The sequence below is a fragment of the Apium graveolens genome, chromosome 10 (genome assembly GCF_009905375.1).
Source record: "Apium graveolens cultivar Ventura chromosome 10, ASM990537v1, whole genome shotgun sequence".
In the NCBI taxonomy this organism is placed as follows: domain Eukaryota; kingdom Viridiplantae; phylum Streptophyta; class Magnoliopsida; order Apiales; family Apiaceae; genus Apium; species Apium graveolens.
The window spans coordinates 143,161,090-143,182,064 of NC_133656.1; the positions used below are offsets into that span (position 1 = coordinate 143,161,090).

General features: G+C 35.0%; 1 pseudogene; it reads right to left on the bottom strand.

The window, feature by feature from the left end:
- Nucleotides 1–14,579: 14,579 nt before the first annotated feature.
- On the bottom strand, nucleotides 14,580–17,613 carry LOC141691083 (GDSL esterase/lipase EXL3-like; annotated as a pseudogene).
- Between the last annotated feature and the right edge of the window lie 3,362 nt (nucleotides 17,614–20,975).

Sequence of the window (20,975 nt, forward strand, 5' to 3'; positions counted from 1 at the left end):
AGTGTAAGTGAGTCACGACTGCTTACCAGAATTTATGCTATTATCAGAGTATTTTTCCAGTAATCATAGAGTGTGAAAAGTCACCAAGAAATTTTTTGCTTTTCTAATGCATATTACTTAATACCAGCAATGCACTTGGGTCTTCCCTTCCACATTTTTACTCTAGATCTCAAAGGAGTACCTGAATTTTATTCTTTTCTTTTCTTTTCTTTTGATAAGTGAGGTTTATTAGCACTTAGTTCATTCTTAAGATTTACTAACATCAGAATTTGACAGATAAGAAACAAGAATCTAGTTTGTGACTTAGTAATAAGATACATAAAGTAAAGTTGACTAAGCTCAATATTAGAATCTGTTTGTGTTAATGAGTTTCCACATAAACAACTAATTCAAACATGGGATTTCTAGTATGTTAAAGACTACTAGGTTAGCATCTAGCACAATTATCCTCATTGGATTGAATAGTCACAGAACATTCAAAACACTTATCAGAGTATATAAATCCACATCAGATAACAATCAGCATTTAATGAATTTTCAAATTAAGCACAGATTACATATAGATAATACAATTGGTGAACACTGATCATAAAGTCTGATGCATGAGAACAAAAACTAAGCAGATTTAGAGAAAGAACCTGAAACCATTCCAAGTTCATTTACCTATCTTATAAAAGTAGCTTCACATAGTGCTTTTGTGAAGATATCTGCTAGCTCTTGATCTGTTGGAATAAAATGCAATTCCACTGTACCTTCATCCACATGTTCCCTTATGAAACGGTACCTAATGCTGATGTGCTTTGCCATTGAGTGTTGAACTGGATTACCTGTCATAGCAATAGCACTTTGATTATCACAAAAAATAGGGATTTTAGAAAATTCTAACCCATAATCCAGTAATTGATTCTTCATCCAAAGAATCTGTGCACAACAGCTCCCTGCAGCAATATATTCTGCTTCTGCAGTTGATGTGGAAATTGACTTTTATTTCTTGATAAACCAAGAAACCAATCTGCCTCCAAGAAATTGGCAGCTTCCACTAGTGCTTTTCCTGTCAATTTTGCATCCTACAAAATCTGCATCTGAGTAACCAATTAGCTTAAACTCTGATTCTCTAGGATACCACAATCCTAGATTAGCTGTACCCTTAAGGTACTTGAAAATTCTTTTCACAGCTAATAAGTGAGGTTCTCTTGGATCAGCCTGAAATCTTGCACAAAGACAGGTAGCATACATGATATCAGGTCTACTTGCAGTTAGATAGAGTAATGAGCCAATCATACCTCTGTAGTTAGTAATATCTACTTATTTACCAGTATCCTTATCTAACTTGGTTGTAGTGGCCATGGGAGTGGATGCAGTTGAACAATATTGCATTCCAAATTTCTTCAGTAAATTTCTGGTAAACTTGGATTGACAGATAAAGGTGCCTTCTTCAGTTTGCTTGACTTGAAGGCCTAGAAAATAGCTGAGTTCTCCCATCATACTCATTTGATATCTTGACTGCATTAGCTTTGCAAACTTCTCACACAGTTTAGAATTAGTAGAACCAAATATGATATCATCAACATATATCTGTGCCAAAAGTAAGTCCTTTCCATGGTTGAGGTAGAATAAAGTCTTGTTAATTGTGCCTCTGTGAAATCCACTTTCAAGAAGAAATTGAGCTAAAGTCTCATAGCATGCCCTTGGAGCTTGCTTAAGGCCATAAAGTGCTTTATCAAGCCTGTAGACATGATTGGGAAATTTAGGATCTACAAAGCCTGGAGGTTGTTCAACATATACCTCTTCTTCCAATTCTCCATTGAGAAAAGCACTTTTCACATCCATTTGAAAGACTTTAAACTTCTTGTGAGCAGCATAAGCCAAAAAGATCCTTATGGCTTCTAATCTAGCAACTGGTGCACATGTTTCATCACAATCAATACCCTCCTGTTGAGAGTAGCCCTTAGCAACAAGTCTTGCTTTATTCCTTGTAATTATGCCATCACTGTCAGTTTTGTTTCTGAACACCCATTTTGTACCTACAACTGATCTGTTCTTTGGTCTTGGCACTAGGGTCCAGACTTTATTTCTCTCAAATTCATTGAACTCTTCCTGCATTGCTTGCACCCAATCAACATCTTGAAGAGCTTCTTCCACTTTCTTTGGTTCAGTCTGAGATAGAAAAGAATGATAGAGACATTCATTTGAAGTTGCAGTTCTAGTTCTGACACCTGCTTCAGGATCCCCAATTATTAAATCAGGTGTGTGTGCTTTAGTCCACTTCCTTGCAGATGGAAGTTGATCTCTAGAACTGGATCCTCCCCCATGATCCATGATGTCTCCATCAGCATCTTCTGATGCTCCCCCTGTAGTTATGCTCTTTGAGACTTCAGAATTTGAATTTGATTTTTCAGGAGTTGAAGAATCAGAGCTTCCAGAATTATCAGGGTTTGGCTCATCAGAACTAGATAAATCAAAACTTGAAGAGCCAGTGACAGGTTCAGATGCTTCTCGAGAGTCTTGAGATGTGATAGGATCTTCAGCTTGTTCCCTCTGTACAGGTGCATTTTTCTTTGGAGTTGTTACCACAGTTTCAATGACATTAGAACTTAATCCATCAGAACTTACAGGATCAGAATTTTCAGGATCAGAATTTAAATCTTCATTCTTAAATCGCAGCTGATCATGATCATTAAAATCTTCAAGTCCAGTATTCTTCTTATCATCAAAAGAGACATTGATAGATTCCATGACAACTCTTGTTCTTAAATTATAGACTCTGAAGGCTTTTGTGGAAAGTGGATATCCAACAAAAATTCCTTCATCAGCTTTTAGATCAAATTTTGACAGCTGCCGAGGATGAGTCTTATGAACAAAACACTTGCAACCAAATACATGAAATTATTTCAGATTTGGCTTCTTATTCTTCACCATCTCATATGGTGTTTTTCCATGCTTGTTTATAAGTGTAGCATTTTGTGTAAAACAAGCAGTCTACACAGCTTCAGCCCAAAAATAGGTTGGTAGCTTTGCTTCATCAAGCATTGTTCGTGCAGCTTCAATGAGAGTTATGTTCTTTCTTTCTACAACTCCATTTTGCTGTGGAGTTCCAGGTGCAGAAAATTCCTGTTTGATTCCATGATCTTTGCAGAACTCTTCCATGATTGAATTCTTGAACTTATTGTCATTATCATTCCTTATAATTTTAATAGAATCTTTGACCATCTTATCCAGCTGTTTGACATGATCAGTTAGAGTAGATGCAGTTTCAGTCTTCTTGTGCAAGAAGTACACCCATGTGTACCTTGTGAACTCATCCACTATAACCATAGCAAATTTCTTCTTTGTAATAAACATGACATTGACTGGACCATATAGATCAACATGTAGTAGGTGATAAGGCTCAAGAATTGATGACTCAGTTTTGCTCTTGAAAGAAGATTTTCTTTGTTTTGCCTTCTGACATGATCACAAAGGCCATCGGGAGCAAATACTATTTTTGGAAGTCCTCTCACAAGACCTTTCTTTACAAGCTCATTTATATTGTTGAAATTTAAATGAGAGAGTTTCTTGTGCCAATTCCAGCATTCTTCAATTGATGTTCTACTCAACAGACAGATTGCAGAACCATCAGTACTTGTTGAAAGTCTGGCTTCATAAATGTTACCATGCTTGTATCCTTTTAGAACCACTTTGCCTGTAGAAATACCTATAACTTCACAATGTTCTTCAAATAAATCCACATGATAACCTCTGTCACAGATTTGACTTATACTTAACAGATTGTGTTTAAGTCCTGAGACAAGAGCTACTGCTTCAATGATGACATTCCCAAGATTGATCTTGCCATATCCCAGAGTTTTCCCAAAGTTTCCATCTCCATAAGAAACTCCTGGGCCAGCTTTCTCCACAAAGTCTGATAACAGGGCTTTATTTCCAGTCATATGTCCTGAACATCCACTGTCCAGAACTAGGATGTTCTTCCTGTTGCCCTGCAATCACAAAGACCACTAAAGGTTTGTTTTAAGGACCCAGACTTGCTTGGATCCTTTGGCCTTTTTAAGTTTGTTAACATTTGCAGCGGATTTAACATCAGAGTTTATGCTAACATTTTTATTATCAGTATTGACAGTATCAGACTTTGCATCATACTTTACACTAGAAGGAATTAAAGTAACTTTCTTCAAAGAAGGTTTTTTCTGATAATAATCATAGTACAAACTATGATATTCCTTACAAGTATAAATGGAATGCCACACACTACCACAATGAAAACAAGGATTTTGTGGCTTAAACCTAACAGACTGACTCTTAACTCCTGACTTAGAAGGTAAGGAGTTTATATTTTTATTCTTCCTGCAAAAAGAAGCCAGATGGTTAGAGTTTCCACAGTTATAACATTTCTTTCTAGGAGCATTAGGAACAGGCATATAATTATTGCTTTTATTCACACCTTCCTTTCCATTCCTATTTTTCCTAGCTTCCTTTACCTTGTTTACACTGGTAATTTCTTTCAGCTTATGTTTAAGCTGCTTCTTTGTCATTAAGCCTATGTTAACTTCAGTTGGTTTATCATGTTCTAATTTGTCAGAAGTTGACTCTGCTATCACTTTTGTCTCAATATCTTTCATCTTTTCAGAATCAGACTTTACAGTTTTAGCTACAAATTTAACATGATTTACCTTTGGCTTAGTAGTCTGTTTAAAAATAATTGGCTTAACTTGTTCAGTTCTTTTTTCACTTTTCTCATCTCCGTAACCTAAGCCCTCTTTCCAGTTTCCACTACTTAGTATATCCTGAGTTGCTCTGCCGAGTTAGTCTAAGTCCTGATAATCTCTCTCTCCTTTTCTAACTCTGTTTTTAGAGATTTATTCATTTTTAGCACTTCATCTCTTACATAGAAAGCATCATCTCTGTCCTTCTGAGTTTGATGGAACATAACTAACTCTTTTTCTAAATAATCATTCCTCTTTTTAAAAGCAAGATTTTCAGAAGTTAATCTTTCATATGTTAAAGTTTGATCTCTATAGCTAATAAACATGGTTTTAAGATATAATCTCAACTCAGTAATTGTTAGATATATTTGATAATGTCATGGCTAATATGTTTTATGTTTAGCTTTCAGATCTTACTTGAACAGGATAAATCAGTACTTAACTGTTGATCAGTACTTATACTGGAAGTCAGGACTTAAGGATATCAGTACTTATGTTATCAGGAGATAATCATCAGAAGATAGATATCAGAACTTAAGTGCTGAAGGACGATCAGATAAGGACAGTAGCTGATTAAAGGAAAGAAGATCAAGATAAACATAAGAAGAGATATGCATGAAGAAGGAATTCTGTAAAGAATGGAATACTTGGAAGAAAAGATATCTGATTGATATATTTTAGGAAGCAGAATTATATTCCATATCAATTAGCGATTATCTTGTAACTATGTAGTATATAAACACAGACATAGGGTTTACACTATAAGTGTTATCATTATTAGAGAAGATTATTCATTGTAACCCTAGCAGCTCTCGTGATATTTGTTCATCACTGAGAGGTAACAGTTCCATACTGTAACAGAGTTTATTATTTCAATAAAGTTTGTTTTCTGTTACTTAAGTTCTTAAAGTTCGATTTGAGTGTACTATACACTGTATTCACCCCCTCTACAGTGTGTGTGTGACCTAACAATTGGTATCAGAGCCTATCTGTTAACATACATACAGTTAAAGATCCAAACACAATCATGTCGAACACAGAAACTCCAACTAAGCCTACCAAAACAAAGGAACCACCAAAGACACAAATTCAGAGTCGGTATGAGACCATCAGAGTTCCCATACTGAGACCATCTGAATATCCCATATGGAAGGTAAGGATGACCATGTTCCTGGAAGCAACAGATCCAGAATACCTTAATAGAATCAAGGAAGGCCCTCACAAACCAACCAAGCTCACTGTTGCAGTTGCAGGTGAAGCAGCAAAGACCGTACCAAAGGAGAAGAGTGATTATACTGCTGAAGACATATCATCAATTGCTAAGGATGCTAAGGTACGACACTTACTGCATAGTGCCATTGATAATGTAATGTCAAACAGGGTAATCAACTGCAAGACTACTAAGGAGATATGGGATGCTCTGGAAACAAGGTGTCAGGGAACTGACACAATTAAGAAGAACAGGAAGACAATACTCACTCAAGAGTATGAACACTTTGACTCAAAGACTAATGAGTCATTGAATGATTTATATGATAGATTTGTCAAACTTTTGAATGATTTGTTATTGGTTGATAAAGAGTATTATCTTGAAGATTCAAAACTTAAGTTCCTGTTAGCTCTTCCTGAATGCTGGGATTTGAATGCAACGACAATAAGAGACAACTACAATCTTGATGAAACAACTCTTGATGAAATCTATGGAATGCTCAAGACTCATGAGCTGGAGATGGAACAAAGAAGCAAGAGGAAAGGAGGAAAGTCAAGGACAGTTGCTCTTAAGGCTGAAGAAGAATTCCCCAAAGCAGCTTCCTCAAAGAAAGACAAGGGTAAAGCTCTTTTCATAAAGTCTGATACTGAGTCATCAAGTTCTGAGAGTGATGATGACTCAGATTCTGAAAGCTTGCCTGAGACTGATGCTGATGAGGAGATGATGAAGCTGTGTGCTCTTATGGTGAAAGGAATCACAAAGATTGCATACAGGAAGTTCAGGAAGGGAAAGAAGTTTTCCAGGAAAGGCATAAGTTCTGATAAGAAGAATTTCAGAAGATCTGAAGGCAGAGGAGGAAAGTCTGACAGAGGAGATTACACCAATGTTAAATGCTATAACTGTGGTGAGAAAGGCCACATATCTCCTGATTGCAAGAAGGTAAAGGGTGACAAAGGAAAGGCTCTTGTCACAAAGCAGAAAAGCCGGACAGACACCTCAGACTCTGAAAGTGAGGAAAACTATGCATTGATGGCAAATGTTGATAAAGAAAGTGCTGAGAGCAGTTCTGAAGCTGCTGAAACAAAGGTACCTCGGACTACTTATGCTTTTCATACTGATGATATTAATGAGTTGAGAAGATATCTTAAAACCATGTTTGTTAGTTATAGAGATCAAACTTTAACATGTGAAAGATTAACTTCTGAAAATCTTGCATTTAAGAAAAGAAATGATTTCTTAGAAAAAGAGTTAGTCATGTTCCATCAAACTCAGAAGGATAGAGATGATGCTTTTTATGTTAGGAATGAAGTGCTAAAAATAAATGAATCTCTAAAAACTGAGTTAGAAAAGGAAAGAGAGATTATCAGGACTTGGACTAACTCTGGCAAAACAACTCAAAATTTGCTAAGGAGTGGAAACTGGAAAGAGGGCTTAGGTTATGGAGAAGATAAGAATGATAAAGGAACTGAAGAAATTAAGTCTGTTGATAAGCAAAAGCCAAAGTTAAAACCTGTTAAGTTTGTAACTATAAAGTCTGAAAATGAAAAATCAGAAGTTACAAAGAAATTAACTTCTGACAAACTAAAACAGGAAAAGACAGCAGAAGTGAATATAGGCTTAATGACAAAGAAGCAGCTTAAGCATAAGCTGAAAGATGTTAAGAATGCAAACAAGGTAAAATCACCTAGGAAAAATAGGAATGGAAAGGAAGGTGTGAATAAAAGCAATAATTATAAACATGTTCCTGATGCTTCTAGGAAAACATGTCATAACTGTGGAAGTTCTAACCATCTGGCTTCTTTTTGCAGGAAGAATAAGAATATTAACTCCTTACCTTCAAAGTTAGGAGTTAAGAGTCAGTCTATTAGATACAAACCACAAAATCCTTATTTTCATTGTGGTAGTTTATGGCATTCCATTTATACTTGTAAGGAATATCATAGCTTGTACTATGATTATTATCAAATAAAACCTTCTTTGAAGAAAGTTTCCATTATTCCTTCTAGTGTAAATTCTGATTCAAAGTCTGATAGTGTAAGTTCTGATAAGAAAAATGTTAACATAAACTCTGATGCTAAATCCACTGCAAATGTTAACAAACTTAATAAGGCCAAAGGATCCAAGCAAGTCTGGGTCCTTAAAACTAATAATTAGTGGTCTTTGTGATTGCAGGGCAACAGGAAAAATATTCTAGTTCTGGACAGTGGATGTTCAGGACATATGACTGGAAATAAGGCCCTGCTATCAGACTTTGTGAAGAAAGCTGGCCCAAGTGTTTCTTATGGAGATGGCAACATTGGAAAAACATTGGGATATGACAATATCAATCTTGGAAATGTCATAATTAAACAAGTAGCTCTGGTCTCAGGACTTAAACACAACCTACTGAGTATAAGTCAAATATGTGACAGAGGTTATCATGTTGATTTCTTTGAAGAACACTGTGAAATTGTGAGTAAATCTAAAGGCAAAGTTGTTCTGAAAGGATACAGGCGTGGTAACATTTATGAAGCTAAGCTTTCAACAAGTACAGATGGTTCTGCAATCTGTCTGATGAGTAAAGCATCAATTGAAGAAAGCTGGAATTGGCATAAGAAACTCTCTCATTTAAATTTCAACAATATAAATGAACTGGTCAAGAAAGATCTTGTGAGAGGATTGCCAAACACAGTATTTGCTCCTGATGGTCTTTGTGATTCATGTCAGAAAGCCAAACAAAGAAAATCTTCATTCAAGAGCAAGACTGAATCATCAATTCTTGAGCCTTATCATCTACTACATGTTGATCTATTTGGTCCAGTAAATGTCATGTCTATTGCAAAGAAGAAGTATGCGTTGGTCATAGTGGATGAGTTCACCAGATACACATGGGTGTATTTCTTGCATACAAAAAGTGAAACTGCATCAATCTTGATTGATCATGTCAAACATCTGGATAAAATGGTCAAAGATTCTGTGAAAGTTTTAAGGAGTGATAATGGCACTGAGTTCAAGAATTTGATAATGGAAGAGTTCTGCAAAAGCCATAGAATAAAGCAGGAATTTTCTGCTCCTGGAACTCCACAGCAAAATGGAGTTATTGAAAGGAAGAATAGAACTCTCATTGAAGCTGCACGTACAATGCTTGAAGAAGCAAAGCTTCCAACCTTTTTATGGGCTGAAGCTGTGCAGACTGCTTGTTTTACTCAAAATGCAACACTCATTAACAAGCATGGAAAAACACCATATGAGATGGTGAAGAAAAAGAAGCCAAAACTGAAATACTTTCATGTATTTGGATGCAAGTGTTTTGTTCTCAAGACTCATATTGAACAGCTATCAAATTTTGATCTAAAAGCTGATGAAGGAATCTTTGTTGGATATCCACTTTCCACAAAAGCCTTCAGAGTCTATAATTTGAGAACAAAAGTAGTCATGGAATCTATCAATGTCTCTTTTGATGACAAGAAGATTACTGGTCTTGAAGATTTCATTGACCATGATCAGCTGGGATTTGAAAATGAAGACTCAAATTCTGATACTGAAAATCCTGAAAGTCTAAGTCCTGATACTGTAAACTCTGATGGAATAAACTCTGATGTTATTGAAACTGTGGTGGCTACGCCAAGGGAAGATGCACCGATGCAGGGGGAGCATACTCAAGATCCTACCACAACTCAAAAAACATCAGAACATACATCTGGCTCTTCAAATTCTGATTCATCAAGTTCTGATAAGCCAAGTTCTGATAGTGCTGAAAATTTAAATACTGAAGACTCCAACTCAGAGAGCATAGTTTCAGGGGGAGCATCAAGAAAATGAAAATGAAGATAGCATGGATCATGGGGGAGCATCCAGTTCTAGAGAAAACCTTCCATCTGCAAGGAAGTGGATAAAATCACATACACCTGATTTGATAATTGGAAATCCTGATGCAGGTGTCAGAACTAGAACAGGTACTTCAAATGAATGTCTTTACAATTCTTTTCTCTCTCAGAATGAGCCAAAGAAAGTGGAAGAAGCTTTTCAAGATGCTGATTGGGTGCAAGCAATGCAGGAAGAGTTGAATGAATTTGAAAGAAACAAAGTCTGGACCCTAGTGCCAAGACCAAAGAATAGATCTGTTGTTGGTACAAAGTGGGTATTCAGAAACAAAACTGACAGTAATGGCATAATTACAAGGAATAAGGCAAGGCTGGTTGCAAAAGGATATTCTCAACAGGAGGGAATTGATTATGATGAAACATTTGCACCAGTTGCTAGGTTAGAAGCCATAAGGATATTCTTGGCTTATGCTGCTCACAAAAAGTTTACTGTCTTTCAAATGGATGTGAAAAGTGCTTTTCTCAATGGAGAATTGGAGGAGGAGGTATATGTTGAACAACCTTCAGGTTTTGTAGATACCAAATATCCAGATTATGTCTACAGGCTTGATAAAGCACTTTATGGACTTAAGCAAGCTCCTAGAGCATGGTATGAGACTTTAGCTCAGTTTCTTCTGGAAAGTGGATTCAACAGAGGGACAATAGACAAAACACTGTTCTACCTCAACCATGGAAAGGACTTACTTCTGGTCCAGATTTATGTTGATGATATCATTTTTGGATCTACAAATGACAAACTTTGCAAAAAGTTTGCCAAACTAATGCAGTCAAGATATCAGATGAGTATGATGGGGGAACTTAGCTATTTTCTGGGCCTTCAAGTCAAGCAGAATGAGGAAGGCACTTTTATTTGTCAAACCAAGTACACCAGAAACTTGCTGAAGAAATTTGGAATGCAAGATTGTTCAAGTGCATCCACTCCAATGGCCACTGCAACAAAACTGGATAAGGATACCGATAAATCAATAGATATTACTGACTACAGAGGTATGATTGGCTCTCTACTCTATCTAACTGCTAGTAGACCTGATATCATGTATGCTACCTGTCTTTGTGCAAGATTTCAAGCAGATCCAAGAGAACCTCACTTAACAGCTGTAAAAAGAATCTTTAAGTATCTTAAAGGAACAGCTGCTCTGGGATTATGGTATCCTAGAGAATCAGATTTTAAACTAATAGGTTACTCAGATACAGATTTTGCAGGTTGCAAAATTGACAGGAAAAGCACAAGTGGAAGCTATCAATTTCTTGGAGGCAGACTGGTTTCTTGGTACAGCAAGAAACAAAAGTCAATTTCCACATCAACTGCAGAAGCAGAGTATATTACTGTAGGAAGCTGTTGTGCACAGATTCTTTGGATGAAGAATCAGTTACTGGATTATGGGTTAACATATTTCAAAATCCCTATTTACTGTGATAATCAAAGTGCTATTGCTATGACAGGTAATCCAGTTCAACACTCTATGACAAAGCACGTCAGCATCAGGTACCACTTCATCAGGGAACATGTGGATGAAGGTACAATGGAATTGCATTTTGTTCCCACAGATCAACAACTAGCAGAAATTATGTTCTGATGACTGTTAAGTTCTGCTATAAGTCTAACTTGACAGTTCCTGAAACTCCCAAGGAATCCAAATCAACAAGGAAGTACAAGAAACAGAGGGCACAAAGGCCAGTTTCAGATGATGAAGAGGAAGCAGCTAAGGAAGGGGATCAGGAATCTCTGATCTCACAAGACAAGGAATTTGCTCCAGTCACTTCTTCTCCATCAACTCCATCTCAGGAAGCTGTATCTGACAAGGCTAACTCACCATCTGTGTCTCTTGTTGATCCAGGCACAAGTGCTGATATTGATGTTCAACACTTGGTTGTGTCTGAAGTATTTCTCTTAGAAGCTCCAACAGCAAATAATCCTTCCACAACACCTGTTACTGATGTTGTTCAAACTCCAGAGTTATCAACAACACCTTCTCTGCATCAAGATGCTGATGATTAGACTTTAGGTGAGCATCAGGATATGGCTGTTGATCAGAACTTAATATCAGATCAGCAATTAGAGGATGCTGAAGCCTCCATTGCTACTCACACTGTTGTCTTATCAGAAGATACTGATTCTTTAAGTTCTGATGCTGCAAATGCTGGAGATACTGGTGATGCTGCTCCAACTGTAGATGCTGATGAAGCAGGCCCTTCAGGACATACTCCTCAACAGACTCTTCCTAAGTCTGAACTGGTAAAGAAGTTTGTTACCGGGGAAGCACCAGTACCTTGGAGTGAAACTCCTGCAGGTCAGGAGTGGACTAAGGAATGGAACTCAGTTTCATGTGTTCCAACTGAAAAACATCTTGCTGAGCACTTAACTAAAGCTGATGAAATGTTAAATTCTGATGATTTTAAAACCCAGCTTAGAGTCACTGCATTGAGTACTAAACATCTACAAGGTCTTCATTCAACTACTCATGCAGAGCTACACAAGATTCAGGAGAACTTTATCAAACAGGAACAAGTTTGGAAAATTGATAAGAAAAAGTTCTTTCAACCTACCATTGACAGGATTGCTTATATTGAGAAAACTCAAGAGAAACAACAAGCTCAGATTGATGAAATTCTGACAAATCAAGCTTCTCAGTAATCGCAACTTACTGAAATCCAAGAGAAATAACAAGCTCAGATTGAGATGTCATGTCTTATATGAGATATCTTCAGCTGTGTATTCACTTTTCTCCTTTGGTATGGTCTTTGCTGGCTGATCTGCAACTACAACAGAGAGCTTGGTTGGCTTATGTGGTCCTTCATTAATTCTATCAAGGTATTCTGGATCTGTAGCTTCCAGAAATATAGCCATCTTCACTTTCCATATGGGATATTCAGACGGTCTCAGCATGGGAACCCTGATAGTCTCATATCGACTATGGGTTTGAGTCTTTGGAGTTTCTTCAGTTTTAGCGGGCTTGGTTGGATTTTCTGCTTCTTCGGACATGATTGTTTTGGATTTTTACTATATGTGTGTTAACAGATAGGCTCTGATACCACTTGTTATGTCACACAACACTGTAGAGGGGGGTTGAATACAGTGTAGAATACAATCAAATCGATTTAAAGCACAAGTAACAGAAAACAGATGTATTCGATATAACAAACTCTGTTACAATGGAACTGTTCTCTCTCAGTGATGAACAAATATCACGAGAGCTGCTAGGTTACAATATATGATCTTTTCGATGATCGTAACTCTTATAGAGTAAACCTATGTCTGTGTTTATATAGACACACAGTTACAAGATAACTTGTAGTTGATATGGAATATAATTCTGTCTCCTAAAATATATTAACCAGATATCTTATAATTCTTCTAGTCCTCGAACTCTTTCCTTGCATATCTTCTTCTTGTATTAGTCTCTATCTTCTTTCCTGTAAATCAGCTTCCTTCCTTAACTGTAAGTCCTCTAGTACTTAAGTTCTGATATCCATCTTTTGATATTATCTTCTGATAATCTAAGTTCTGATATCCTTAAGTTCTGACTTCCAGTAAGTCCTGATTCCAGTAAGAACAAATATTTCCTGTTTATTAAGATCTGAGAACTAAACATGAAACATATAAAACATGACATCTCAAATATATTCAACAAGAATATTCTTAAGTACTTAAAGAGGACTAAAGATTTATTTTTGGTGTATGGAGAAGATAGGGAACTAGTTGTAAAGAGGTACACTGATACTAGTTTCTGAACCTAATTTTTGGAACAGACAAGGATGATTACGAGTTTATGTCTGTTTTGTATTTTTTTCTAAATATAATTGATGTTAGCTTGAATAGTTCACAGCAAGAACATTGATGATTCTATGGAAGCCGAATATATTGATATTTTTTGAAACAACCATGGAGACTGTTTAGGCATGTCCTTAGGCAATATCGCCTTATTAATGAGATTAATGATTAAGGAGATATAAATGTAAAGTGCATAGTAATGATAGTGTTGCAGACCCACTGACTAAGGCTTTGTCGCAGTAGAAGCGCAATGGTCATACTAGTTCCATGAGTATTAGACATGGGTGATTGGCTCTAGTGCAAGTGGGAGATTGTTAGTGTTTGTGCCCTAGAGACAATACTATGATGTTTTAGTTTAAGACATTAGGATTATTAGTATTTATGTTCTATCGATTATTCTCTTTATAATTTATTAATTCTTAATTTACTGCGTTATAAATGTTAGATTAATAAATATCATTGGAATATGACACTACACCATAAAATGCCTACTGTAACACCAAAAAAACGTTGTATTAGGGGGTAAATATGTTGCTCTTGCCCCATTTTTAAGCTAAGGTAACATTTTCTTAAAGATAGGTTTTTTCATGTTGCCTTAGGGGTCTAAGGTAACATCTTTGGTGCCTAAGGCAATATCGTGTTTTAACTTATTTATATGTTGCCTTAGCTTGCTAATGCAACAGAAAGAGAGATCAGTTGTAACTTATTTTTTATGTTACCTTAGAGTTCTAAATTTTTTTAAAAAAGTGGGACCCACATATAGGACCACAATTATTACGTGGAATATGGGTCCCATTTTTTTGTTATTGTAACATTTTATAAAGCTAATGTAACACTTTGCTAATAAAAAAAATGAAAATTTGTTGTTGATATTTATGCAATCCCAAAAATAAATTCATTAACCCAACGATCCATCCAACAACCATTTCATAAAACCGATGTACAATTAAATGAACTATATCTAATACATCCCAAACTTCTTAATCTACTAAATACAAACATTACAAGTCTAATTTACGAGAATCGCAATTAACTTAACTAATCTGGCATCTATCTTTAGCTATCTCCTTGAAGATTGGTCTACCAAGGCTCTTTTCCACTAATTGATTTATATTGGGACTGGGGATATTGATTGTCCAGAAAACGTAGTTGTTAACATCTGGACAAGGGCATTTACATAAGAAAGCCACTTCAATGGTGCCTGTGCCACAACAACCTCTGTTTGCTATTCTAAATCCTGCAAAGCATATCACTCAATAAGCATTTGAATTTGCTCTACTCGTTGTACCCCACTTGTAGAACAGGGTGTGAGGACAGAAAAAATGATGCAAACTAGTAAGTCTTAATATTTTCTAGTACATATAAAGAAAGATAGATCATGTACCATATTTCTGAGGGTTGTGAATGAGTTCCATCAGAGAATTGTACACATCCAGGTAAACCATCCTTGCGTTAGTAAGACGGTTGTTGAGAGACTTCATTTCATCTGACAGTTTAACATTGAATAACTGTGCTAGTTCATTGTAATTTTCTGCACATTGTCTTTGCACTCCTCCTTGTAGTGTCCTCTATGATGGAAGACATCCAATAGGTAGTATTCCAAATACACCTATTCGACGAGCACCCAATTTATACAACTTCTTTACATCAATAAATTCAGAATCTATCAAAAATAGATGTGAAAGTAGATCTACAGTTCTTACAAAATTGTGAGTGTTATAACTTATAATATATCTCTACCGTTAACTATATTATGGCATGTTTCTGAAGTAACAAATTTTTTTGGTTTCGTGTTGTATGTGTACCTGCGCAAAGCCAGATGCTGAATAGATCAGAAGATCAGTATATGAAGAGTAGTCATAATGCAGTCTCCTAATAGGATTGTTGAAATAAGTGTTGGTAATGTCATTGCTACCTGCAACTACTACAAACAGGCTGTTGGTCAATATCGCGCTTGTTGTTTGAGCTCCCACTGCAACTTTCAGCTTTGTGATGTACTCATTAAATAAATCTATCTAATCTGATAACGATATAACTGACTGTTTTAATAAGAGTAAGAGAAAATGAAAAATGATTAATAAAAATATCTGAATGTGCACTTTCAAAAGGCTAAAAATAATAATAATATGTTGCCTGCAGAGTTGAAATGTTCACCGCAAGCTTAGATGTTAAAGGATCAAATCCTGCACTGCCTGAAGCAAAGTTCACTCATGTTTAATTTCTTGTACAGTCATATATGTCAGCAGCATGACTCAGCTCCAGCTCATTAATCTTATAGTAACAAACCAAATTTACAATGTCAGCAGATAGTAGGTATATGCGGTTATTATATATTCTGGTCATAAAGTATACAACTAACAAAAATTAATATACAGTTATACACCAACTTGGTCAGATAATGTACAAAAACTATAAGAGCAAGCAATAAATTTAAAAATGTTGTTTAAAAGTTTAGTTATGCTAGCCAAAGAGTTTTCACATTCCAAAAAGTGTAAGTGAGGACAGTTTTACAAATAAGTGAGGACATAAAAATAATATAAGATATAGTTTATGAATGAAATTAGATAAGTGATCCACCTATGAAGGTGCTGACAACAATCAAACTGTAGATGGTTTCACAGAGCTCGTGCTCCACCTGAGCATGAGTAACAAGGAACTCAATTGGTTTAGAGGAATCATAAGTGTCATCTGGCATGGGAACATCATCTAATTCTTATTGGGTAAACTCCAGTTCTATAGATTAGAAACCATGATGCATCTAAAACCAAGAAAAAAGTATGATATCGAGAATTACACTTGCAACTGAAAAAATGCATACACATAGACTATGTTTATCGTATCACGAACCATTGCATCAGAGATGCCAGGACAATTACAATCAAGATGCTTCCAGTAAAGGTTTGCTGTCCAGTTCTGAATACTGTAAAATAAAATTTATCAAACAAATAGAAATACAGTACGTGCATAAATTGATATCAAGTCCAAATGTGTCATGGAAGATTAGTAACATATGCAAAGTATATTTTTTTGCTAAGAATTATTAAGTTTGTCTTGTTCCTGTGCTCCTGGTTCCTCTAAATGCTATCACTATTGCATTCAGATCCTTCTCTACCCCAACAAATGCCTGCACACAAAAAAATGTAAGGTTCCAGTATTAATCTGTATTAAAGGTATGAACTTGGTCACATGACCATCATATATGATTAAACATGGAATAACCAAAATGTAAATGTATGATTACAAAAAGGAGTTACGACAGTCAGAAATTATAAGGTTGAACTAAGCACTGAAAGACTATTCTCTTGAACATAGACCATTCAATTTATATAAAATATTTTGTTTTAGCTTCATATAGAAAGGTTTACCAATAGCACAACACTAAGAAATTACCTTTCAAAAATGAAGTCCCCATCCTGCAGAAATGTCTGGAATTAATAGAATAAGTGAATCCCAGAACAAGGTGTGAGGACAGAAAAAATGATGCAGACTAGTAAGTCTTAATATTTTCTAGTACATATATAGAAAGATAGATCATACACCATATTTTTTAGGGTTTTGAATGAGTTCCATCAGAGAATTGTACACATCCAGGTAATAACCAAGCACAACCCCAACTGGAATTCCAATTAAGTAATAGCATGTTATATTCACATATGCTACACTGCTTTGCCAACCAGCCCCAAGAGCAACACCTATACACTATAGTACTGAATCAGTCCATCCTTTGCAAACCTACCCCTTCTCATGTCCACACAAAGCTCAATATACTTGAACATAATCTTCTCCTGCGCTTTCTGCCATGCCCTGTACCTCCTCAAAGTAATCAGATCTTGAAGAGACTGCCAAGTATCCTGCTTCTGCCCCAAAATAATCAACTCGGCACAGTCAAACACCAAAGATCATTATAACAACACGATATACTGATGCCAGGATCAAGAATGATAAATGTTCATTACTCCAAAGAACTGTGGCTCCTGTTCCAGTAAAGGCACCTCCAGCGCAAACACCTGCCCCGGTGAAAGCTTCACCACCAGCTCCAGCTCCAGCTCCAGAGGTCAAACCACCCATTTTTTACGCCACCATTTAAGGCTCCTATAGTCTTGCCACCGCCTACTTCTGCACCTCCTCCACCTCCAAGAAACACTAAAGGTTGCCTACATGCAAATAAGTTTACATTTAGATAACTATTATAAATAATATAAGTGAAAGAGGTTATTAAATATAAAATTGGTTTTGGTGTAGAATGCTATCCACCATGTTTGGTTAGGTGCAAGTTACACTCGAGAAAGAATGTGTGCCTGAGAGCTTGTGTTACATGCTGTGATAGATGCAAATGTGTTCCTCCAGGGCAATATGGTAACAAAGAAAAGTGTGGTAAAAGCATAACTTTGACATGGAAAAAAACCTGATATAGTACTTAGTTGCTCCTGTGCTAGTTAAACTTCATGATCAGAGGAACAAAATGATTCCTTAATTATCTCTAATTACTAGTATACTATAATTAACGTGCATATCTTAGGACATTTGCTTTTACTGTATCAGATTTTTTTCCATGTCAAAGTTATGCTTTAAGTGCCATATTTCGTTTTGCAGCAGTGATTTATGTTTAATGAAAAGGATTCTGCATATTAAGGCCTATTATTAATTAACATTCCCTGTTATTAAAAAAGATCAACTCAAAGGACTGGTAGTCCATAAGAGTGGTAATCGCTAATCATTTTAAACTATAAAGTAGTGCCAGTTGACATTAGTTAATGATACTTGAATATGTGTAGAGAGGTCTAAACTAGTCAAACTGTTTTGTGAGGTTTTTCAGTAAAATGGTTAAATAATATCTGCAGTGTGCATTATGTACAAATATAATCCATGTACATACCAAGAAACTGAAGATAGAACTAATTGCAATGGTGTGATATCGACTGAGATATGAATCAGAGACAAGAGCCCCAACAAGAGGCAAGAAATTGGTAGAAGCACTCCAATAAAGATAAAGTTTTGTCCTTGTGTTAATCCCATCATGTAATATTATATCAAGTATAATATCATGTTTGACACTAGCCCATAGCTTGCAACTTTCTCAAATGCCTCATTTGCTGTTTTATCATCCCACAAATTCCAAATTCTAATTTATTAACTCAAACATAGAATATTAAAAATTTTAAAAACAAAAACACATATAAAATAGATTGATTGTTTAGATCGAACTTGACACGCTCGCCTTTGACTTCCTTTGACCTGCTTCAGCTCCATTGATTCTATTATGGAGACAGAGAACCCAAAATCTAAAACCCACAATCAAGATCCAACTGAATCAAACTGAAACTCCAAATCGAAGCTCAAAATCCAAAATCAAAATCGGAGAAGGCTTATAATAAAAAAGAGACATTAATTAGATGATGTTTAAAAGAATAAATTGAGTCAACTGAACTCAAAACAGAAAAATGACTAATTTGAAGAACTTTAACAAAAAGTATCGACCCAAACCCTAATTCGATGAAGAAAATTAACGGGTGTGTGACATAGTGAAAGATTCAGAAAGAGTTTGAGAAATAGATCGATTAAAAAGAGTATAATGAGAGAGAACGAGAAAAGTAGAGAGATTAGAGATTAGCAGGAGAGAGAGACAGTGAGAGAATGGAATTAGGGAATACAGAGAGAAAATTGAAAAGAGTTAGAAAATTTGGGCGGTTTTTATCCCGCCGTCCCCGAAATTATCCCGCCCGTATGAAAGTTTGGGTGTTCAAAATTTTGGGTATAGTTTTTGTTATTATAATAAATATTATTCAAATAATTACATCTTAAAGTTAAATTAATTATACTTACGTACTCTATTATTTTTATAAAACTTCATATATTTAAGTTTTAAATTTTTTTATTTGTAAAAGTTGCATATCAATGCTTACATTAATGAGGGGATATTTGTGCTATTTTTATTCTTTATAAATAATTATAGTGAAAATAAATTTATTTTCTATTTCTAAAATTTAAATAATTTAAATATTATTAATAATTTTTTTAATATTATTATGTTAAAAATGTGTATACCATTGTGTATATTATCTATTAAATTTATATATCACCTAAAAATATTGGTCAAATTATTACTTAATCATAAAAAATGTTATATTTATGTTTTAATACTCTAATGTAACACTTTGACAAGAATGTTACTAGCTACAACACTTTCTACCTAATGCAACACCACGTTTTGGGCTAAGGTAACATAAAATCATAAATGTTAAATTAGCTTATGAGTATCATATCTAAGGTAACATATTAAGTAACATTTTTTAGGAGGGGCGTTGCGATAGGCCATATATGGTGTAGTGTGATATGCAATTATATATCTCTAAGTACGTGACTTAGAAATGAGATTATGAGAATAACATCAATATTCCTAAAGGTCCCTAGTCGAGTATTATTATTAAGGGAAAATAAAAATGCATTAAGACTGGGGTGTTTGTTGATTAATGATCACATCTCATTGATCATAGGTATGATGATACTACAGTCAAAAACACAGGCAGATGTATATGTACATGGTGCTGGACAGACCCAATTTGAGATTCTACATGTCTGTTGTGTCATAAGTAATTCTCACAGTGGTAATGATGTAATGGTCCTTAGACCTGAAGTCATTATATTTCTATATTAGAATTAATATACATTAATTCCATTAAAAGTTATCCTTGACCGGGTAATGATAAAAGTAGATATTGGGTATATTATAAATCGTATGAGAAATATGAGTGATCTAGATGGGATTTAACCATCCTATTTTAGGAGTGATATTATTGGCCTCTTGTGTGAGCTAAACTATGAAATGCATGGCCACGCTAAAATGTTGATTTGATATGATAGTCTACTTATTGATCAAGGAAACTTGGATTAAACTATGATGAGGATGACACATTACATGCCTCTAGTTTAATCTATAATATTTGGTTAAACGGATTATATTACATTGTACATTATTCACGAAAGGTTTAATCGATCACCGATTCAATTATTATTACTTGAGTAGCAATGATGTATTACTAGATGCCGCTCATTGTTTATGATTTTAAATTAGATTTAAAATTCATTGCCAAAATAATAACCTATAGGGTCACACACAAAGAATACTTGAAGGATTATTTAATTTAAATTGGATTTAAATTAAATTAAAGTAATTTAAATTATTTATAATATTAATTAAGTTTGACTTAATTAATTAGATAAATAATGATATTCAAATTTATTAATACTAATTATGAAATTTATTTTTTAAATAATTAAGTGAGACTTAATTATAATACAAATAGGAATTTCGAATTAATAATAACTCCTAATTAGTTAAGAGTTATAATTCGTTATTCTACTCTCTATATAATATCTCTTGTGTGGCTGATTTTTTTAAGGGCGCAAGACTTTTACTAAAACCCTAGCCA